The sequence below is a fragment of the Zonotrichia albicollis genome, chromosome 5 (assembly GCF_047830755.1).
Source record: "Zonotrichia albicollis isolate bZonAlb1 chromosome 5, bZonAlb1.hap1, whole genome shotgun sequence".
Taxonomy (NCBI): Eukaryota; Metazoa; Chordata; class Aves; order Passeriformes; family Passerellidae; genus Zonotrichia; species Zonotrichia albicollis.
The window spans coordinates 33,604,678-33,628,916 of NC_133823.1; the positions used below are offsets into that span (position 1 = coordinate 33,604,678).

Here is a 24,239-nt window from a genome sequence, read left to right on the forward strand (position 1 = left end):
GTTCACAGGTGTAATGAAGAGAACTTCCTGAAAATTTGGCACTGGCTGCTTGGCCTTATATCTGGGAACCTGGCGCTTCAGATTTGAAGCATTACAGTAAATTCAGCATTTTCCATAACCACAACACCTGAGCCACCCATGAACTTGCCATATATTGAAGGCATTTAATTTTGTGTCTGTATGTGACATATTTTACTGGGATTTTGTTTAGGTCTTATTTGTTTATCAGTAGTTGTCAGACTTTCTGGACCATGTTGAAAGGGTTTTTTCAAAGCGTGCATGAGTAGTTGGACAACTGTCCCCTTCCTCCTTCCACCCCTGAAAGTGTGCATGTCTTGGGTACCAGATGTGCTTAACGGTGGCTTGTGCTGCCACCCTTAGACATCTATACTCCCATTTCCCTGCCAGGGCTGCCAACTGTCCTTGCTGCCAGATGCCATGGCAGCCATGCCAGAGTGAGGGAAGAGTGCTTGCCCTTGGATAGGGACAGGAGGCTTTGCTGAGTGCCCTGGTCAGGTGGCAATTGCAGCACATCCCTCTAGTTCAGGAAACCAGATAATGATCTTGCAGCTGGGGCTATGGGCCTTCACCAACTGCCAAGTTTAGACATTACAATTCCCACGTGGTCAATAGAAGATGGAGAATTTATGATGTGGAGGCAAAAGCTTTAGAAAAATAAGAAGAAATAAAAGCTGAATGGACATTTTCTGAGCTTTTTGGTGACACCCCTTCTTCCCCACTTTAAGGACTGCTAATATCCTGTATACCTTGGCTTGATTGTCACTGAGATCTTAATGACAAGTTGCAGACTGAATTTCAATTGTTATTGTGGTTTAAATTAGATTCTTTGTGTGGAAGTCCCAGAGGAAATTGTTCACTTTCCCTTAAGGAGTAAGTGTGCTTAGAACAGAAACTGAGACACAGCAATTTGCAGTTGATATCATTACTGGAGGAAAGGCAGGAATTGAAATGAGATAAAAAAATCAGATGTAAAAGGGGCAGTAGTGTTCAGTAGTGAAGGGATGTGAGCTTTCTGAACTTGGTAAAAATGTGATGCCTGGTGGTACAGAAGTGATTAAATGACAAAATAATCTCTCTCCAATTGTTATGTTTAGTTATCTATACATAGGTCACTTTTTAAACTGGTTTGCCTTTCTGTAATTGAGTGACACCAACACAAAGGACACTGCATCAGTTCTGCTACTCTGGCATTATCTGGAAGCTGAACACAATCATTCATCAGCTGGGTTTGAAAAGCTCTATTCAGGTGCAGGGCTAGATATAGCCACACTGCCTTCTACAATCAGAGCTGTAATAAGTCACCACTTCTTGTGTGACATTCACCAGAAATTAACACCTTGGCAAACTTTTCATGCTCAACAACTTTGGCTTGAAGACTGTGCACACTGAGGTAATGAGCTTGCTATAGCCAAAGTATTGCTATTTTAGAAAGTAATCCTCACTTCTGACAGGAATTTTTATGTTGCCAGCAACATTAATAGGCAAAATGTTTTGAGATATTAAATTATATTTTTTAATATGTGCTTTTATCTAAATTTGCTTTGAAAAAGCTTGTAAAAATCTGACACCCTTGGGAGATTATAAAACCCCAATCCCTATCATATTCAAAGGGAAATAATTTGACAAACGCTTCCAGTTATGTTGCAGAATCAATGACCACAGAGCAAATAATGTGAAAAAATGGGGAAAAAAAGAAAGCCTGTATAATACCTACAATTTGCTACACATATATAAATTATATTCAAAATTTCTTGAACTCTCTTGTCATTCAAAAACCATTGTATTAAGTTAGGTAAAGAACTCATTATCTCAAGACTGTTAATTATGTATATGTCTGCTCCTCTTCAAAGGGCAGTTTTTATGTATGTGACAAGATTCCTTTTGTCCTATTTTAGCCCCAAGTGTTACCATTTGTGAATAATGTAAGAGAACTGAACAGCTGAAAAATCAAAGATCTTAAGCTAAGACTGGCATTTGCTTTTCAAGAATCCCATTGCAGGAGCAGAGGGATCTAGAGTATGCAGGGAATGTTTGGCAGCATCCTCGGCATAGGATGAAAGATGACCCTGCACACTTAGGTAAGATAATGCAACAAAAATGTAGTGGTTATATCTGTCTTGGGGATCACACAGGTAAAACTATTAATCTGTTGCAGTACCTAATGAATAAACTGTGAGTAACACCACAGAAACTGGGATCAGCACCATCAATTGGGTAGTCTGTAATTTGTGTTTTTGGGAGAAAAAAAAAAATAGAAGTGGTAATTTGTGCTGCCTAGGCACCAAATAGTGGGGCATTGAAAATAACATGTAATAAATTCCTCTTTTAAATGAAACTCTAGGTAATAGTTAACTTTCAGTTTTAAAGCTACTGAATATGGATGGCTAAGCTGAAGTAGTAGAAATTCTATGCTAGTAAATTTCATTATTGCAAAAAACTCATTGGATCATCAGGACGACAGAAGTAGATATGTAGATTTTTCTCCACATGGCCAAGCAGCATTCACCTTCCCTAACCCAGACTCAGCAGAGTTAAAATTGCTTGTATTGAGCTGACGTTCTCTAATCAAAAATGACAGCGTCTTTGTCCTATTTTTGTCAGATATTAAATCAGCATTACGGGAGACTGCCAAGTGGAAATAGGGCAGGATAAGCTGTTACTTTAATAGGTTTGACTTCTACCTTGGGGGGGGCTGGGAGGATGCTTTTTACAGTAACTAGGCCATATAATCTGAGAGGACTTTAAGTCTGGCAACAGTTATATTTAATTACTAGATTTACTCTGTGAGTATGGAAAACAAATGTCTGCTCTGGACGATTAGTTTAAAATTAGCAACATACTCTGTGATTCTTCACAGAGTACTCTGAGTTGGAAGGGGCACACAGGGGTGATCAGGTCCAACTCCCAGCCTGCAAAGCCCCTGAAAGTCACACCATGTGCCTGAGAGTGTTCTCCAAACTCTTCTTGAACTGTCAGGCTTGGTGGTGTGAGCACTCCTCTGAGGAGCTTGTTCCAGTGCCCAACCACCCTCTGGGTGAAAAATCTCTTCCTATATCCAACCTAAACCTCCCCTGACGCAGCATCAGGCCGTTCCCTCGGGTCATGTCACCACTGGTGCTTTTCCAGCTGTCTGATGGATGTTTTGTCCAGATGGATGCTGAGAGATGGTATCAAAAGCTTTAGGAAAATCCTAAAAGATTACATTGACTGGCTTCCCTTGATCAACTGCTTGGGTTACCTTGTCATAAAAGGAAATCAGATTTGGTAAGCAGGGTTTTGCTCCCCTCATGCAGTTGCACTTGCAGTGACCAATGACTGTGTTGTCTTTCAGGCATTCTTCATTACTTCCCAGAATAACCTCCACAGCTTTACCAGTCACTGAAATGACTGACAGGCCTGTGTTTCTAGGGTCCTCCTTCTTGGCCTTTTTGAAAATTGGAACATTGTTAACCAACTTCCAGTCAACTGGGATATCTACAGATTCCCAAGAACTTTCAAAAGTCACCCAGGGAGGCTTTGTGATGACATTCTTGGATAAATCCCATCAGGCCCCATAATTTATATGGATCCAGGTGGAGCAGCAGATTCCTCAGATCTTCAGGGTCAACTGGCAGTTTAACATTTTCACAGCCAGGATAGTCCATCATCAGTGTTGAAGGCAGAGGCAAAGAAAGCATTAAATATCTTCACCTTGTCAGTATCCCTGACTGCGGGGTCACCATGCTCCTCCTGTAACAGGCTGATGTCATTTCTGCATTGCCTTTTGACAATGTATTTTAAGGAAATCATTTTATTGTCCCCTGCAGTTCTGATCAGCTTCAACTCCAGTAGAGCTCATGCTGGTCAAAAGGCCACCTCCTCCATCAGTTCTCTTTAATATTTTGTACATCAAAGGGAATTTATCTTGCTTGAATCTGTCTTTCGCAGTGCACCTCTGCCTCACAGTGCATTATGTTAGGCACGGTTTGGATGAGTGAGGTTCCCCGCAGTTCTAAGTGCGTGCTCAGGGGTGTGTTGAGGAAGGAAGATGCCCTCAGCAAAGGGGAATAGTTAGCAGCCAGCAGCATGCATGTCCTCACAGCCTGTGCTACTGTTTAGGCTTGGATTTGGGGCTTTTCTGGATTTTTAGATTAATACTGGTTGTAGAATTAAAAATTAAGTTTATAGAAACCCACTGAGTTTAAATGGTTTAAGATTGTGCTTTGTGGCAGATTAGGATTTATCAGTTTAATTATAGCCTCCTCCTCTGTGAAGGAGCTTGTGGGGGAGATATGTGCTTTTGTAGAAAAGGTATTTTGTTGTTAATAGCTGTACAAAGATACGGAGAAGAAAGCTGATACTTGTATTCTACCTTTGCTTTTCAAACAAACATCCTTCTTGTGTTCCCTTTGCTTGGGATCAAATAATTTTGAAATATTTGCTTATTCATTTGAATATAATTTGAATTAGCAGTTCTGAAATTTGAAAAAACCCAAAACAGTGTAAACTGTTTTTGAAATAGGTTGTTGCTTTCCTTCCACGCATTTTATAGCACATTTGTGCATTTTATAGCACAAAATTCCTATTTTCTGAAAATCCATGGATTTCCCATGTGGAAATAAAATAATTTTCTTACCAGGCTGCATACAGACATTATTACTGAAACATAAATGGCTACTTTTGTAATTAAGAGGTGATGCTTTAAAAATAATTGTATTCATCAGGAAATAAGCTTGTTTCTCCCTGCATAAGCATGCCTCTTTGCAAGGGAACAAATTTCTCTTTTGTTTTTTCTTTCTCTTGTAATAAACTAATTGCATGCTGCTCTTTCTGTTATGGTGTTTTCTTGCATCCCTCATTCTAATCCCTGAACGCAGTAACATTTTTTAGTATTGCCCTTGCTTTCCTAGGCTACAATGTATTTTCCTTTGACTTCCTTGGTGAACGTTCGGTTGCAAATAGCAGCAGTCAGCCCTGATGTGTGAACCTCTGAGCAGCAGGAGAGATTTGAAGGAAGGTAAAAGGTAAAAACAGTATACCAGCTTACATGTGGAAAACTTGCTTTACAGGTGTCAGTCTCAAAATATAATTTTTAATGAAATTACAGCATGAGCAGATGATGCTCAGCCCACAAAGTTTCATACTTATTTTTGTTGTCTTTTAAGAAATTGGCAATGGAAATGGCTCAGCAAGAACTATTCTGACTGGAGTTGATTTGTTAATAAGGCAGAAAGGTATTATTTTAAATACTGTGTTTTAGGAAAAAATACAATGTTTTTAATGAAATCAAAAGTATCGTCTTTTTCATATTCACGCATTTTTGCCACAGTTTGGGGATTAAAATTTGCTTTGGTTTTAACCTGCAGTAAAACATTTTCTTTTTAAGCATTAATAAATGAACAAAGGGCCAAAGCATAGCATCATATTTTATTTCTCAGTTCCTGCCTTTATGGTTTTGAGATTTTGAAGCATTGTCTTTCTTTTGAGTTATTTATTAAGATTTCTATCTATGGCAGAGAATTATTTACCATTTTAAATTTGCTGTAGAGAATGTCTCATCTGTAATAACATTTTGAAGCAAAACCTTAAAAAAGTAACCAAGCTACGTCTTAAAAAAAGTTCTTTTTTCCAATTGAGAAAAGAGGATCAAGAAAGAAAGCATTAAGATAATGGGGTCTTCAGAGGAAATTAATTGTTCTCTACACGCTTTAGTCTTGAAACAAGTTTTGCTACACTTTCAGTTAAATGAGGCCTTGAAGTCAGCTCTTCAAGGCTTGTAATATATTGCTTTTATTGGACTGCTTCTCCTGCTCTGCCTCTGCTATTCCATCTCCCACAGTGTTATTCTAACATTTCAAAGTCTATGAGAAGCTTTAAACCACAGCTATGAAATATATTGGTTTTTCCTCGCCCCTTCCATGTTTTCCACCCTTATTTCCGTCCCCTCTGTGCAGTTTGTTCTGCCTGTGCAGAGCCAGGACCTGCAGTAGTGACAGCATGAGAACAGTGTCTCAGCAAACAGCAGAGACAGAAAGGTGCAGTAGGTGGGGTTTTGTTGTTTGCTTCTTCTGATGGAATGTGAGATTCTAGCCATAGGAAATGTATCACTCACTTCTAATCACAGAGTTCTTAGCCAAGAGCCCTCAAATGCAGAACAATGCTTCATGGGTTTCCTGTGCCTCAGCTCTTGTTGGTGAGTGGTAAGAATCTCCTGCTCCTTTTGGATAGCTTTTTGGAGATCTTCAGCTCCAAATTCTGACATTTCAGTCAATGCAAGTAAGGTACTCCTACAGCATTAATTAGTAAAAAACAAGTTAGTAAAGTGGTACTCTCGAGTACTCTCTGCAGAGGTATTTCAGCCCTGGGTGTCTGAAGTAAGACTTGGAATTGGTTCCTTGGATGCATATGTATGTGATCTTGGTGAGTCTTCTGTCCCTCACTGTGTTTACTTAAATATGTGCTTATTTTTTTACTTATGTAAACACTACAGGAAAGTTTGGGCTAAGAAAGGCCAAGAAATGTTAACCTGCCAGTGAGGCTGTCAAGCTCTTTGAGCAGTTCCAGGCATAATGTCATCCTTCAAATCATCTGAAAACCATCCTCAGCCAGAGCAGCTGTCCGTGACACTGGAATCAGGTTTGGGACAAGACTTTGATGCCCAACTTGGGGCGACTCTAGTTGGTTGTTCTGGCCCAGCTTTGGCAGTGGATGATGAGACCCTTGAGTGCTCATTGACAGAGCAGTGAGTAGGTGTGCAAAGTGTCAAAGTCATCACCATTATTTTGTGTAGAGAAACAGTGGGGGAGAAATCTCTGCAAGATGCAGAGTTACTGTCTTGGAGAGCAGGCTTACCTCTTGCATGAATAGGCACATCAGTCACCTCTCAGGGAGTTAACAAGTTTTGCTCCCTTTATTATCTTCTACCAAGACTGGTGATGACAGGGGAGTTGTCAAGCTGTTGTGATAAAAGGGAGCAGACTGCCAGGATAGTTCATGTAGCTTTTAATCTTTGTGTATGCCTGAGGGGCCTTGGGAAAAGAGGATGGCAGGGAGCAGGCTGGATTAATTTTTCTGGATGAAATGGATATGTCCTGGGGGTTGGCCTACTTTAGAAATAATTAAAATTCTTTGAAATCTGTTGTCCTTGAGCACACTTCATCTGTCCTATGTCCCCTTTTGTCTGATTCTCATATGCCTAGATCTTGTGGTTGAGAGATGCTTTGTGCCTCTTTGGGAGGCATTTGTTTTGGTAATATTTCCCAGGGGTGCATAATTTCTAAATCAAAGCTGACTCACATGTGTGTGTGTGGTGAGATGCACACAGGGACTGCAGGTAATCAGAGGTACCCAGTTACGATTTTGCTCTTAAGCAGAGAACAGAGAGTCTGCTTGACTCACAGTGAGGTGTGTGAGACACTGATGCTCAGTTCTTAACATTTGTATTTACTGGAAATAAGGATGTGGTTTTCTTCCTTAAAATAAACTTTATAAAATAATCCTGCATGTTTGCATCAGGTGACAGAGGCATGGTTGGATCCTTACAAGGAGCCTTGATGGTGATCACTGATTGACTGCAGGCAGCACAAGTCTGTGTTAGTGCAGTGAGATGCGCTGATCTTACTTATATCTTGATTATTTCATGTTCTTATTCCAATCTCATCCTCATCTGAAGGATGAATACCTCATTTTACTCTGTTTCTTTTCTTCCTGTTCATTTTGGTTTTTTTCATCATTCATTCTGTGTGGGAATTTGGGGAGTTAATTAAGCTTATTCTCACAACCCCCTGTTCAACAGCTTAAGAATTTTCCTGCATTGCAGTAAGGTATTAAGTGGCATGGAAGTAAGGAAGAAAGATAAATGGTCAGACTTCTCCTCTTGACTTTATAATAGTTTAGGCAATATATTTTCCTACAGGTTTGTCACATGCTAAGGGTTTTATGCAAAAATTAAGTTTTCATTTCAAACTCTACAATTCATGTCTGTGATTAAAGAGCCTTAAACATTAAGCACCAAAGTTTTTACTGATAGACTTGGCCAGTTAGCATTGCTGTAAAGGAGGGGCAGATTGAACAGATTTTTGAACATGTTTTATCTCGTATGATATTTGCAAGAATTTATTCTGTACCAATAACTTGTCGAAATACTGTTTGCAATCTAATTCCAATAATCATAATTTTTCAAGAATGGCTTCACAGCTGTTGATTTCTAAGAAACAGACAGATCTTTTATCTATAATTTATCTAGCAACCATAATGTACTACTTAGTGTTACCAAAGGCATAATGTTGCAAGCAGAATTCCTTATAATTTTTAGCTATAAAATGTGCTTTAAAAATATATTTTATTCACTTAAAATAATAAACTTCACTCTGATGCCTTAGCATGTTCATTGATGAGAATGCTTTTGCATGACAGAAATAATTGTTTGGGTTTTTTCCTTGTTTTATTCTCCAAGCTAAGATTTCTTTATTGCAGAGCATCATATTTTTTATATATTTCCTAAAATGCATGGGCATTTATTTTAAAGCTGAGTATTACTGATGAGGAAGTTAAGATTTCTGATATTCTGTAAGTCACTTTGGCTTTACATGTGGAAACTTTTCAGCAGTGTATTTTTAGTAGATCTATTCATAGCCTAACATCAAACCCCAGCAGCTCTCCTGTAGGAAGTCCATTTTCTGCCCTACATGTATTTATTAATTCTGTCATTTCTTAATGTTCCTTAAATGCTTTTATACTGTACTGTCTATAGTATTCAAAGAAACTTTAAACTAAATTAAAAAGACCGGTTTTGGCAATTCAAATGTTTTATAACTGGTGCTGATTTTATCCCGGTGCATGTTAACCTCCATGATGTTCCTTTACCTTAATGTATTTATTCTAAAGTTCTGGTTCCTTAATTTATTTTGTCTGCAGACTGAAGACATACCAGCACTAGGCTGACACATTCCCTAATACCCTTTCTTATCTAGCTGGAGTGGCATAAAAGATAGGATACAAGAGTGAGCAAGAACATGGAAGGGAGTTCTGCCTGACATTTGGGTGCAATTTCTAAGGAAGGGGTAATTCTGGACACATAGAAATAGAGTTCAAATCATCATGCTGTGAAAGCCACCAGTTCTATAGATAAATGTTTTAATGAAAACTCTATTGATACTCAGAGCTTTCCTGAAAAGAGAGAAGTGCCCTCTCCTAGTGGAGCAGCCTCTGGTTATACACATCTTCCCTCTCCTCCATGAATTTAAGAACCTGCAACTCTCTCTTTCATTCTGTAGTAAGAGATAAAATAATCCTATGTGTGTAGATTTGGCTTGAAAGAAGAAAGCGAGATTCATATCACTAAGAATACTTAACAGAAGCATACTTTGTTTTGTAGAGCATAACAGTGCTCCTGCATTACCATTAATAGCAGAGGAATCCCTGGAAGAGCACTCATGGGCTGCTGTGGAAGAGGAGCAGCACCCCTCACCCAGACCATCTGTTTTACTGTTGTGGGCTTCTCCTACTTGGATTATTTCCAGTTAGATTATTTCTGATACAGGATTTGGGGGTGCTGGCCCAATAACCACTCAGCTGAGCAATTCTGCTGGGTTTTTTTCTGATGCTCTTAATACACCATGAGTATCTGACCCTAAATGCTTCAGGACCATAAGTGTTCTGCCTTTTGTGCCTCTGGTTTCTCAGCAAAGCCAAGTGGGTCTCCTCCAAAAGAGGAGAAATGCTTAAGGAGAATAACTTGGTGGGGAAGGTTTGTTGGTGTTTGTTTTGTTCACAAGGACCATAGAATGGTTTGGATTGGAAGTGACTTTAAAAATCATCTGCCATGGGAAAGGGCACCTTCCCCAGGACCAGTTTGCCCAAAGCCCCATCCAACCTGGCCTTCAACTCTTCCAGGGATGGGGCATCTGGGCAACCTGTTCCAGTGCCTCTCCACCCTTGCAGTAAAGAATTAATTCCCCATATCTAATTTAACTGACCCTCCCTCAGCTGGAAGCCATTCCCTTGTCCTTGTAAGTCCCTCTCCCTGTCTCCTGTAGGTGCCTTCAGGTACTGGAACGCTGCTCTGAGGCCATCCAAAGGCCTTCTCTTTTCCAGGCTGTACAACCCCAGTGTCTCAGCCTGCCTTCATAGGAGAGATGCTCCATCCCTCTGGCCCTCCTCTGGACTCAGTGTAGTGTTGTAGTTGAGTTGTGTAGTCTTGTTTTAAAGGTACAGAAGAACCAACCCTCCCAAGTCAGGCGGCTGCTGTCCTGCCACTCTGCATGTACTTGCTGTCCCCGGTGTCCATGCTTGCTGTCCCTGGTGTTCCTCAGGGGTGCTGAGGGGCTCTGAGGACAGGCAGCCTCAAGCCCCTGTATGCCTGTGCCCAGGTCATGGCTGTGGACAGCTGGGCAGGCAGCAGGGTTCTCTGTGTTTTGCTGCTCCCAGGCACTCTGGTTTTCAGCTACCCCTCGCTTCCAGCAGCTTGCCCCACTCCTGTTCTGAGCTAGCTCAGCACTGCTGTGTGCCCTGCTCATGGATGCCAGATCCGTTTGGTGTGCTCATGCAGCCGTCTGTGAGGAGTCCTTGATCCAGCTCAGCCTGCAAAGGGTGTCAAGGTGCTCGCGTTGGCACGCAGACAGGACAGAAATGCATGGAGTGGAAGTAAACTGCAAAAATGTAGCCATCCCACTCCATAGCATCAGCCTGAAATATCCAGCACCTATCAGACAGTGGTTTAAATCCAAAACAAATTAGTAAAAACAAAAATTTAAAGGCAGCTCATCTGCAGCAGCTAAAAAATACAGTTTTCATAAATTGTCTGCAAGAACTGGGTGCATCTTTGTAATTCATATTTCTGCTGTTCCACAGTTCTCATTGCAGCAGAGATGGAAAATATCCCCTTCAGGTTTTGCTGTATATCTGCAGTGATGGGAAGATAAACATCAGTGTAATGTATCAGTGTTGACATTCAGAAGCCTTCCAAACTTTGCTTTTTAAATCGAATGGGAAAGTTAGCTTTGAGCTTCTTCACTCTGTAGGAAGAATGGGCAAGTGTTCTTTGGGTTTTTTTTTCCTTTGCTACCTCTTACATAAATTTGACATCCCTTACAAATCTGCAGTTGCCATACTGTCAGGATTTAAAGAACTGGAAGTGCTATACTAAACAAAAGGAAAATATGCTATAGCCAGGTAAAACACTCTGTCTGAAGCAACAGCTAATGCATAGACTTATGCTGTTCATGTTCTGTTGAAATTATTATAAATGCAAAGGTGCCTACTACCTTATTTTTTAAGCTGTTATTTTTTTAATTGAAGTGAATTGAAAAGTGAAAATTTTCACATTGTGGTGGAATTTTTGCATTGTTTGTTTGTTTTGCTTTATCTATATAATTTACTGGAACTATTTAGTGCAAGAGTGAATCAATCTGTTTTTTTCTATCTTAACTTACAATGTTTGTCCAAGTCTGTATTGGATGATAAAGTCACGTATTGAGAAAATGTTTATTTGGATAACTTGCAAACTTGGCAGTCTTAAACAGAGCTCTTATGTTGTGGTGTTGTCATTTGTGTGTAAGAACTTCTCAAAAGAAAGCACGTCATCCCAAAAGGTGACTGATTATTGACAGTAGTAATGCTGGCATGGCTGACAACCCTGGTAATGTAGGGTCTTCTACAGAAGAAGCTCTTTTATATTGCTTTTCTTTTACCATTTTCTATATAAGAATTTTGCAGTTTATTGAACAGTAGCAAAACACAGTGGATGTGTGTGTGTGAGAGTGTATTTTGATTAGAGTATCATCCTTGTGGATTTTGGTTTCTTTTGCTGATTCTGTTTTGATGTACAGTAAACAGTTCTGTACTGTTTACTGTCCTGTCCAGGTACATTTGCCAGTTCATCCTTCTGTGGTATTTGATGCCTGATGTATGTAGCTTCTCTTCAATATTGGAGATTGCAATACTGACAATTTTCTTCTTTTGCAGTTCCTCCTCCTGGGAGGCACTGGCTCACTCCCCAGTCAGACTAAAGTATGAGCTGCCTTACTGACTCTTCATTTTCCAGCTATGGGCCAAATTTTGCTGTGCTAGAGACAACAGACTCTCTTTCCCAGGGACTGCAGAAAGCTTTTGAATTGAGTTTTCTGACAGACTTTAACAAAATTGTCTTTGTTAGAAGTTGAAGTGCAAGGCTGGCACGTAAAGGTCTTGATTCAGTGAACTGTGTTCCAATTTAAACATCCTTTTAATGAACTGGATAGATCATAAGTAGACTTTGTAAGGTCTCTTCTATGGAAGATGCAGTAAGTGAAGGGCACAGTTTTCAAAAATGCAGTTATTAGCAGCTCTGTTTGGAAACCACAAGTAATGCACATGCCTAGGGCTTGTGGAAGTCGCTCCAGATGGAAACAGCATTGCTGGGGTGATTATACCCTGAGGAAAGGCTCACTGACATTTTGAGATCAATTTTTAGCCAATGTTCCATTCTCAGTATTTACATGGAGAGTCTGAATTGCCAGGACTTCAGATTTCATAACAAAAGTGCTAACAAGAAGTGAACATTTGTTGAAAAGATTGTGTTGCTGCAGAGAAATGCCTGTTGCTATGCTGGTTGGATGCTGAGAGTATCCTGCAGACAGAGGCACTGTGCTGAGAAAGCTGACTTCCATTTTGCTTTTGAGCAAGAAGGACCTTCAGGTATCTTTGTGTGTGTTGTACACCCATTAATTTGAACAGTGGAATGCTACAGTGCCATTGCCAGGGAGTCAGTGCAGATGGGAGAGTGCTGTCCACTTGCATCTTCCCCAGGTGTGAGGTCAGAAATGCCAGCCGTAGTGTACCTGAGCTGGAAGCACAAAGGTCGTGTTAAAAGTCTCTTCAGGATCTGCCAGATGTAAGGAAGTCCCTCAGAAGGTGTTCAGGGCTAGAAGTTAATCCTTGGTGCTGTGTTAGGAGAAGGCAGTGGGATGTCAGTTCCCAGTGTTCATTTGGAGAGTAATGTTTTGATCGTTAGTCTCACACAGCTTCAAGGTTATATTGTGGCACCACCATGGATCATCTGCACTGACAGAGTAAATATCAGGGCAGTGCATTACTTGAAATTAAGGTGCAGCATGGCCACCTTTCTGATCGGCCCCATGGTCTCAAGGTGCCCACAGTGGCTTCCATGCTCAAAATAAAAGATACTGCATGGCAAGTGCAGAGAAATGTGCAAAGCTGGAAGCACAGGCTGGTTTAGTGGAGCCCATTTAGGAAGTTTGTGGATTATATTATAGCATTCTTGCTGGCTATCTAAAAGATGCAGATATCCCAGCTGTGCTAACACATTATGTAGCTTCTAAAGCAGGGCTATAAGATAGATTTTTATATTCATCATGTTTACCTCACAGCAAAACAAACAATATCACTAGCTGTATGTGTCACAGAAAGAGCAATCCATTTACCAAGATTGATTTTTCTGTTCAATATATTGGTTTTTTATTAGTTTAGTGTTGCTGCAGGGTTTTTTTTTTCCTTTTTATGCTTCAAATGGGTATGCTGTGTTGATTTTTGGGGTTTTTTGAAGTATTTGGTGCAGATAAGAATCTGTCTTACCTCAATGGTTCAGTAGACTATAACTAACTTATTGGCAAACACCACACACATTCTCCTATGTAGGAAAGGCCAGGAATGAAGGGCCAAGGAAAGATGAGATCAAATCACAGAGAACACAATTGATCACAAGTTATTTCCCTTCTCTTGTCTAGTCAAGCAGTACACAAGGAAATTACATAAATACTCTGAATTTTGGAAATCTTCTGGGAGTTCAGATGAAACTTGCAGAAGCGGGTTTTGGACTGTACGTATAAGTTGTGTACAATGCAGTTTTTAGCTTTAGCTGGCTGTTTCATTGAAGAAGCTTTCAAAATGGTAAAGTTGATCAAATTCTAAAAAGCAATTTAAAAAAAGACAGAAGTAGACTGTGGTAAAGCTTGAGAATGAGTTAGACTGCATGGATCAGCATATACTGTGTGGCTAAGACATCAATACAACACTATTTTCAAGCACTCAGGCTATTTTTCCTCTTAATTTTTATTAATCAATAAAGTTGCATATCTACATTACTAAAAAAATGTCCTCTTTTGCTAGCCTCTCATTGCAGTGCAAAGACAGTAAAAAAAAAATCATTCTTAACCTCTTAATTTTTTTAACAAAGAGGGTAAGAAATACTCCAGGAATCATGAAGACCTGAAATCTAGAGGCCCTTCTACATCTTTCACTCAACTCAGCATAGAGATGATGCAATTGTCCATTGTGTTCTTAATTCTCAGAATTTTTCCAGTTAAGCTTTCATAAAATCCCTCTAAAAAGAAAAGTTGTGGACAGTTGTCTAATTATGATATATTTCCCTTTTTTCTCTTGCATCATAGACTGAAAAGGTGTTAGTTATTCAAAGTATTGTGAAGCAATTTGCTACAGCTTAAGTATGATTCTGACTAAACATTGTTTTCAAAATCTGATTATATTGCTCCAAGCTACGTAGCCCTGGGCAAATGTTATGCTCCTAATCACTTGGAGGAGGGAGACAGGGTAAATACATCCTGCATTTTGTGCCATCATTTCTGCGGTCCAGTTTTCAAAGAGATTTCCTGATATTTATCTTTTGCCTGGAAGAAAGAGTTGGAAAATTTTCTTACCTTCACCTTCTGCCCTTCTCAAATAGGGTAAGTAATGGCATCGTCCTCATCACAACATTGTAAACAAAACTGGAAATTTGAGAGAAATGAAAAGGAGACCAGAAGGTGAACTAAGTACGTAGCAGTAAATGTTTACAGAAATGAGCAATGACGATATTGATTAGATTGACCAGAATTCTGAGTATTTGGAGATTTCCCATAGCCTTCATCTGTTTAAACATTGTTCTGGAGTTGGCTGTGTCCCTAGAAGCCAGTTTCATGTGCTTGTTTTTCAGAAATGCCTTGTTCTTGTGCTGCTTTACCCCTCCTGTGATACCTGCAGCTGCTGGCACATCAGCTTCAGGAGCGAGTCACCTTGCTGATCCTCTTGTGCAGCAAGGCACCCTCCAGGTTGAGGAGTTGAAAAATAATTCTTTTCATTATATTTTTAAGTGAAAAAAGGTTTAACTTTCTAGGCAATAGGTGTTGGCCTTTCTGTGTGTAGATGCAACTTGACATCTACTGAGACTTGATGTGGAGAGTGGCATCAGGAAAAGAAGGAAAACTGGAATTGATTGGGTCCTCAGTGTCTCTGCTCTCAAGACTAGACAAGGAACTAGACTTTATTTTGTAAAGATGGGTCAGAATCTGCTGGGCTTTGCTTACCAGGAGCAGATTTTCTCTCCAGTGTTGCAGTAGAAGAGCTGTACCCCAGGGCTTGGTGCTCTCCTTCTCTTCAGCCTCTTCATGGGGCTTGGCTGTTATCACAACAGCGTTCTGAACAACTAAAATACAGTAAAATGTCAAATGGCTGGATTTAGCATGAAATTAGTCAACTGGCATACAAATTAGTTTGGTTGTTTTTTTTTAATTGTGTGGTGTCTCATCGATGGTGTAGTAACCCATATGGTGTATTTGAGGGTAAATATAACTAACAGGTGCTTTTTTCTTGCTTGGAGCTCTGAGTCACTGCAGTCTCTGTTTAAGAATGAATTAATGTGGGTGATACTCTACAGAAGTTCGTAGTTGAACTACCATGCTAAATACATACTAATGACAATGTAAACTAATTAGTTTCATTAGCAAGGAGCAAAACCACACCTGAAAAGATGCAGTGTGTGGGAAGATACTTGCTTTTGTGCTTTTTTATGTTCTGTCCTAATTGATCCAGGCCAGGCTGGATGGGGCTTTGAGCAATCAGGTCTAGTAGGAGGTGCCTATGGCGGGGGGGTGGAACTGAGAGATCTTTAGGGTTCCTTCCAACCCAAGCCATTCTGTGTTTCTATGATTGCTTCAGCTTTCTTCTACTGAAAATGGTAATTGATCTGGTTGTAATAACCTTGTAATAAATTCTTGCTCTTCTGAGTTTAAAGTTTTTCTGTCATCTTTAGTGTGTTGTCTGTAAGGAGAGGATTTAAGAGGCTTTGGATCATACTTCTGTCTTATCAAGGGTCCTCTAACAGCTTTTCTGTTATTCTGCAGCAAGCAGCTGCAGATATGGTTTTGTGTTCTTTTTATTGCACAGGTTACTAGTGCCAACATGTTTTCAATTCCTAGAGTGTGGGAGAGACTGAAATACATCCCCTTAGGTAATGCAGCAGCTTGATTTGCAATTTAGTTTAAGAATATTTCTTTTACTTGGAAGTGATTGTAATCTTAATGATAAGAGACTGTTTTGCTTGCTTCAAAACTAGCCTTAAGTTACAAAATCAAGGTCAGATTTCTTTGATATCAGTGTATTCAGGTATTTATCTGAGACTTTCTATTTTAGCTTTCATTAATTACTATCCAGATTACATGGTACTCTCCATAGCCACTCTCCATAGAGTAGGAAAAAAGTATTTTCTGTGAAAGCAGTGAGATGCTGGAACAGGTTGTCCAGGGAAGTTGTGGACACCGCATCCCTGGAGGTATTCAAGGCCAAGCTGGATGTAGTTCCAGGCAACCTGGTCTAGTGGAAAGTGCCCCTGCCCATGACAGGGGGGCTGGAAATAGGTGGTCTTCAAGGTCCTCTTTCAACCCAAACCATTCTATAAGTCTGTGATTGTTCTGCAAAGTTCTTGGGCATAAGTGGGGGCTTTGAGTGAAATGGATCTTTGTCAGGGCTTCTTTAGCACACTGTGACTGTTGAACTACAGATGGGACCAGGGATAGTGTGGCAGGACCAGAAATGGCAGGATGGGATGTGTAGAAGCTGAGTAAGAGTTGTATCTCAAGCAATCAGGAATGAGATTGGTAGGTTTAAGAGCTGGTTCAGTATTCCCTAAGCACTGAGTGCTAGTGAAGATGAGGACATTGGGACTGCTATTTTTTACAGTAATTTGTTCTGAGGCGCTCAGTGTCTTTATTTTTACTTGCTTTCAGTCAGGCAGAGTCTAATTGTGAAACTGCTTATCACACAGGAATTCGAGTACTGCACCTCTCCTCAGGAGGCATCATGTAACATAGGTAAGGTGCAGGACATGTTCTGTCATTTCTTGTGCTCTAAAATCCCCTCAAGGTGAGAGAGTGCAGTTTGCAAGTTTTGGGTGACCAATGGCAGCATTTTTATGAGACTGAATGTAGCACAAGCACTCTGGCCAGCTCTCTGGGTAGCCCCTGCTTTCATTGGAGGTATCTGAACTTCCCAAAGGGGATTGCTGAATCTGGACCAGAAGCACGTGAATGTCACAATTGCATTTGCAGAAGATCCAGACTCCAAGAGAGACATATCCAGCAGTAAATTCTGGGAGAACAGTGTCACTGGAAGATGGAGCGAGGAGCAGGGACAGGGGCTAAAGCAGTGCAAGTTGAAAGAGCAGTTGTGGCAGGATTGCATTACTTTGCATGAGTTTTTAATGGCACATACACAGCAAGGCCAAAGAGGATGACAGAAGTATCATTAGCTCCCCTTGCAAGTGAGAGATAATGTCACAACAGAGCAATTTCATTTAAATGGGATGCTTAGATGGGTATCATAGTGACATCCAAATGTGGGCATGTCTTTAAACAAGATATTCTGCAAGTAAACAGGTGGAACTCAGGATTGATTATGTTCCTTCTGTTAGGTAAACAACCAGGGAATCAGGTTATTTCGACTGAAAAAAGTATTGTTCCTTCTTCCATAGGATTTGTTATCTGAGGGCTTCCATAGCTTAGTAGCAGTTGCTGTGCCTTGTGGATGACCTTGTGAAGTGCTGGCTGCAGAGCATGGCAGTATGCAGCACTAGCCTCAAGTCACTGTCCTAGATAAATGCTTGTGCTGTGACAAAGTAGATGACATCCAAGAGGACAGGAAGAGCTAGTGGGTCTTTTTGCCCAGGGAACTTTCTTGGAGCAATCATTTGAAAAATGAAATAAAGTTGATGAAATAAGCCTTATCTTCCTCAGTGTCTTTCTTGACATCACAGATTCAAAGACCAGCAGAGATGGCCTTAGATGTCAGTGAATATTTTTAATTTTTAGACTCATTACTAGATAACAAGAGGTTGTTTTTATCTATTAATAGGAATCCGTGATACAGAGGCTCATGTAGATTAATGCAATTGGAACTTGAATGTTAAATTCTGTCAAACTCCTTCATTACAGCAGAGCATTGAGCTGTTACCAAATTCACATCTCTACACACAGTTCCTCTCCTTTACTATGTGCCCTTTTTACTTTTGAACACTCCACTTTTCCTCAAGCAACGCTCTCCTATCTCAGAAATGTCAGCTATAAAATAGAATAAACTTCTTTATCTTACTCCCCACTAAATTGTTTTGCCTTGGCTAGCAGAGGTAATTTGGGGGCTCAGAAATGCTGCTACTTTACTATTCTCTCAGTGGTCTGAGTCAATATTAATGGCTGTAGTCTGCTGATATCCACTGAAAACTCAGTAACTTCTGTACTGCAGAAGTTATATGTGCTAGTGATTGTCTTGTTGTGCCTTATCACACAGGACATAAGGAGTGAGTGGGAAAGGGATTTCTCTCAATGCTGATGATTAGCAGCTCTATTACAGGTATCTATTCCTGGCAAAACTGTTTCCTCTTCAAGAGCTACTTGGGATCTAAAACAAAATAACAAGTTGGATAAAGGATAGTGCAGAGCAATGAGCAGTGTATCACGTGTCAATCAGCTTGATAGATGCTGTGAAATCTAGGAAACAGGTGAAGGAGGAAGTTGCTCTGCTTTTCTTTTAATTAAATTTCAAAAAGAAGAAGAAATAAAATCCCACCCACAATCTTTTATTTGCCATTCCTCAGATATAAGTGGGAGTACAAAACACATCAGTATGAAAGTACTGCTCAATACTCATTTCTCCAAAGCTGCTTGTGGCTCTTGCACCTCATTCACACTTTAGTGTTATGTATTTTTTAGTGAGTAGAATATTTATATATTTTTAATATCTTTATATTTATATATTTTAATATATAAATATATTTTATATATTAATGTATATGTAAATATGCATATAGTGTAATGCTTGCTTGTTTATATCACCAAATTTCTTTTTATTTGGTTGGACTTGTGATTCATAAGTGGCTTCTGACCAAGTTCATGCTGAAGACTCCAAAAAAATAACAGATGTGGTTGTTTTCTTGTAGGATTAGATTACTTGCTCTTCAGAGATGCCATCACTGCAGTGTGTTTGTGGTTCAAAGCTGTATAGTCCTGGTAGTTCTGTGTACCAAAATTTATTCCGGGATGGTAGATAGGAATTGATCTTGTTTAAGTTTGTTCTGTTTCCCCTAGGATATTTAAGGAGGCAGAAATCTACTATGGAGAGGTAGCACTTACTGTGTAATGGACTTTTGTATTGTCAGTATATGTCCAAATTGAGGGTGACTGTGAACATAAAAATATAACTTACAGAATTCTATTTTCCTGAAACTGCTGGTGACAAACACCATGAACAGCATGATTTCTCACTAGGATTGCACAAAGCATGCAATGGAGGGATTTAGCAATCTGTTAGTTTTACAAACATGCATTTTTAAACTTCTACAGTTTTCTCTAACTTGGTGTCAAATGGTACTTATCTCTGTGTTTCTGGAGTTCTCATAAATGATCTATTCTAATTTTCCACAAGTTTTAAAAGTCATTGCAGGAGCTACGGAGCATGTAAGCAGCATTCCATCACTCTGCAGTGTACTGAGAGGAGTCATAGCAGGATGGAGGCTGTTTTGCCCAGGCACTGTGACAGCAAATGGCCCTTTCAAGCCAGATGGCTTGAATGTCATTGCTCATATCTGACGTAGGAACCCTCACAGTCCAGCCTCAATTTGAGTCAGCAGGGTCATCTTGTGACAAAATTGTTTGATGGAAGATTTAGCAAAATATGATTTAGAAGCAATGCTGCATGTGGAACTTGAAACAGACTATTTTGTGCAAAAAGTTGTAGTGATTTTAAAGGCTTTGCTTTTTTTTTTTTTTTTTAAGTGACAGCAGAAGTTCTGTCTTTATCCTTGTTTGAGAAGCTGGGTGTTTTTCCATTTGTGGGTGCTTTTGGTCTGCAGGACCAGCTGTAGTAGGTGTAATTTCTGCTTGCTCAAATGGAGGCTACCATGGCAGGGGTGGGAGGTGTGAAGTCTCATGGGATGGAACCCTTTGAGAGTCAGACAACTGGGTTGAGGAAATCATTGCTTATTTTATTTATTCTGAAATTCTCAAAAGAAAATTCTCAAGCAAACCCACTTTTCTAAAATAATTTTTTTTCAGACATAATTTAATAGAGAGTTTTAGGGAGTTGCCAGTCTTGAACTAGTTACTGAAGAAAAGCAGATTATGCGACTTTCACATTGGCAGTTTTATTGCCAGCTACAGCTCCAGCCCCCCACCAGATGAGTGATCTTGCAGACTTATTAAGACCTCTCACAGTCTTTCCTTTTACTTTGTATAATTTATAGTCGCGTTCTCAAAGGGAAACAGTTATGTTTTCTATACCTTCAACTGCATTCCTGTCTTCTGCAATAAGGCACCTAATTTGTGACGTAAAATGACAATGAATGGCCCCCTTTTTTTATTTGCAAGTAGGATAGTGACTTTATTTATATCACATCACTGTTTCAGAAACACTCATTGCAGTTACTCATGCATATTTCCCTAAGGAGTGAAAAAATCATTCAAAAAATAAAGAAGCATGAACCAAACTGGATCTAGAAAGCTGGCAGGGAATCCTAGGTCCAATCCTATTGGAAAAGATAATGATCTGTGGAAAAATCTTTTTTCTGTATTATGTGTCCTTTTTATAAAGATGTAATGAGGTTTTGTTATTTGTCATCAGATGTGAGAGAATTCGTAGGTTTTGCTTCTCTCCTGTCGTTTTTGGACAACCTAGAAGTGCTGTATTCAGGTGCATGTTGTGCTCACTTCTTCTGAGCCCTCCATTCACTTTGCTGTTACTATGTCTTTCAAAGCTTTTAAAATAATTTTCACACCATTTTGTTTTGCCACTTTAGGAAGGTTGTTTTGCTTTATCTTTTTTTTTATACACAGGCCTTTTAGTTTAGCTGTTATTGTATGACTACTTTTGCCTGAGCCAAACTTGTAATCAGTGAAGAACAGTGATTAAATTTTTTTTTATTTTTAATTTACCTTTTTTTTTTCCTTTAAAAGGGGGTGTGGGTCATAATTCATAAAAGAGAGAGGAAGCCCTAGAAGCTCCGAACTCTAAGGCATTGTGGTTTATATGGTGACTGAAGTAGTTTTCTGATTATGGTTTGACTTTGCTTTTTTTCCAGACAGTATTTGGAAAATCCTTGTCTCACTTGTCTGTGGAGAAATGACCATGCACCTAAGCACTGCTAGTTCCTCTTCTATTTTTTTTAATGTCCATAAAATCCTGAGATTAAGTTCATTTTTTTCATAGCATCCCCTATGATTGTTGTGTTTTAGATTTGTGTCCAGGGTTAGGGAGGAAGGAGTGAGCAGCTGAGTCATGCTGAGCTGCTTGCAGGGGCTAACCCCCAACAAATGCTTTCATCTGATTTATCCTCTGAGCATAGATATTGGAGGAATGGGGTCAATGAGTGTGCCTGTGTATTTAATTTCTTTGTTTTATGAAATAGTTTTCCATGCCAGCAAATATGGAATATATTTGGTTCATAGAAGGGAACTACAGATAAATGCATTATAATGCAAATTGTGCATAGCAGTTATAATGAGGCTAAATGTAATCCTAATAAATGTTAGGACCCTAATGTTATCCTAATAAAGGATAAGTCGGTTCTGACAGCAGTAAAACAAACAAATTTCTTTCAGAGGTGTTATGCTTCAATTAAAGAATTGGCAAAGTAGAAGCTCATTACTGTTTTATCGGTAATGGAAGTGTAATGAAAGGTTATTTAATTCCACACAAACCAGGGGAATAAGAAATTCCTGTCTGATTGAGACTGATGATCCAGGGTGGCTGACTGAGTGTGGCAGTGTGTAAACCTGGCTACTTTCTATGTTGCCTTCCCTTTGGACTCTTCCAGCATCTACAGCTGTTTAATTCAAATTTTCAGAGGGTTTCTCACAACCCTTTTACAGTCCCCTATGGACCTGTCATCCATCACAGTAAATGGGTTTAATCATGACTTTCATGATATTTTAAACTTCAGTTGCATACCCCTCAGCCCTTTCATCTCCAAACTGCAGGGTCTTGGAGATGAAAAGCGAGTGGCCTTTCTGGTCTTTCATCCCAAGATACCTTTCTACCTTCTGCTTCATTTTGGTTACCCTACTCTGCACTTTTCTGACTCCTTTTGAAATGTGGAGACCAGAAATAAATATTACTGAATACATGAATGCAGTATACATGAATTTCTGATGATGCTGCCTGTTTTGTTGGCTTTTATAGCTGCCTCCGCACTCAGAGCAGGAATTAGATGTGAGCTGAGAGCTCAGCAGTGTTCTGGCAGTCTAGTGGCAAAGCCTTTCTTTTGATTTCTAGGGTAAGTGTGAGATGATGCTCTCTTCAAAAGTCCTCTCAGGGCTTTATTTAGATCCATGACAGCCTTCGACTTTCTTGCAAAATATGCCTTTTCACATGCCCTAAACTTCCCTTTTCCAACACTGACTTTTGAGTTCCTGAAAAAATGATGATGGAAGAACAGAACAATCTAACACTTCTGCATGTTGTATGTCCTCCCTGTTTAAACTATAACAAACAGAGAACTCAGAATATTTCTTGAATAAGCTCCTTATTTTGAATTGGAGCCAGTCTGACTCCCACTGTTACCATGTTAACCTAGAAATATTGTATACTGTGTTTTTCTTAATTTCTGCAGGTTTTTTAAGTGGAATGATGTCAGGAAAATAGCGTGATGTAGTAGGAAGTATTATGTGGTTTAATTGAAGATGGACATGAGTCAGCATTGTACCCTAGTTGCACTAAAGGCAGAGTGCATAATGGGTGGGTGCCCTAGAAAGAGCTTAGCTGTTTGGAGCTCCATGTGCTTTTTCCTCCCACACTACCCCAACACAGGAGAGATGTTCCCAGATGCCAGGACCTAGCAAAGACCTGCTAGGGAGGCTGGGTTTGGCTGGGAAAAAGTCTAGTGGGGACTCTAATTGCATCTTTTCACCCTAAAAAAATGAAGTTGCAGAGCAAATGGAAATAAAATCTTCTGAGGGGTGCAGACTGAGAGGACAAGATGCAATATGAGAAACTTTTACTGAAGTATGAGGGGAAAAAACTTGACTGAGTCAAGCAACTGAAACAGGTTGTCCTGAGAAACTGGACAAAATGGGTGTGACTGGACAAGCCTCTGAGAAACCCCTTCTCACTGTGAACCTGCCTTCAGCAGGTTGGAATGGAATGAGATCATCCTTCTGATCTCAAAATTTTGTTTGATTCTGAGACATTGCTAAAATGTGTGTTGTTTTCTGCAGATTTCTGAAGAATCTAACATTTGTCCTGCTTACAAATAAACAATTTAAGCAGGCTATCTGAACCTTCAGCAACATTTCCCTGTCATACTCTTGGACAGTAGTGTTGGAAAAAGTTGTGATTGTGTGTTTTGGAGTGCTTTCATGGGTGGTGCTGCAGTATTCTGGAGACTTCACACTCACACACTTCAAAGCCTTTCCAAAATCACCCACCCTTGTTCTAACCCCACCAGCCTCACTGATCACTGAAAATGCTGAGCAGTTTTCAAAATGCCAGCCCTGCTTCTCAGTGAGAACTTCAAATTTCTTGGTGTGGAGAGAAGGAGGAGTGCGGTTTTAAACAAGGATGCAGGAGATGCCAATGGCCATGGCAGTTCTCTTCAGCACCAGCACTGCCTCCCCAAGCAGGACGGCCTGTGTCCATGCAGCTGATCTCCTTTCTGCCTGCTGTCCCCAGTGCCACCAGTGTCACCTCCCAGCTGTAAAAAGCTGTTGCAGCAGAGGGAGGAGCTTGGTGGGAGTGAGCTGGGGGGACAGGGGTGTGTGTGGAGGGCAGGGATGATGTGTGGCTCGTGGCTGCCACAGATGAGTGTGCCACATCACTCATGGTTACAGCTCTCTTTCCCAGCTGAGGCTGGTTTCTAGCCAGCTGGTTTCTTCTGAGGTCTCTAGTAACCACGGGACCCTGCAGAGGTCTGAGCCAGGGCAGCCTCAGAAACACCCCCTGTCCAACTGTGGGACCAAGGATGCCATGCTGTGGGCTGTGGCACT

General features: G+C 40.1%; 1 protein-coding gene across 4 annotated transcripts in view; it reads left to right on the top strand.

The window, feature by feature from the left end:
• The window catches only part of GALNT7 (polypeptide N-acetylgalactosaminyltransferase 7), an 88,876-nt gene that overhangs the window by 24,951 nt on the left and 39,686 nt on the right, over positions 1–24,239 (top strand). The window lies entirely within an intron of this gene.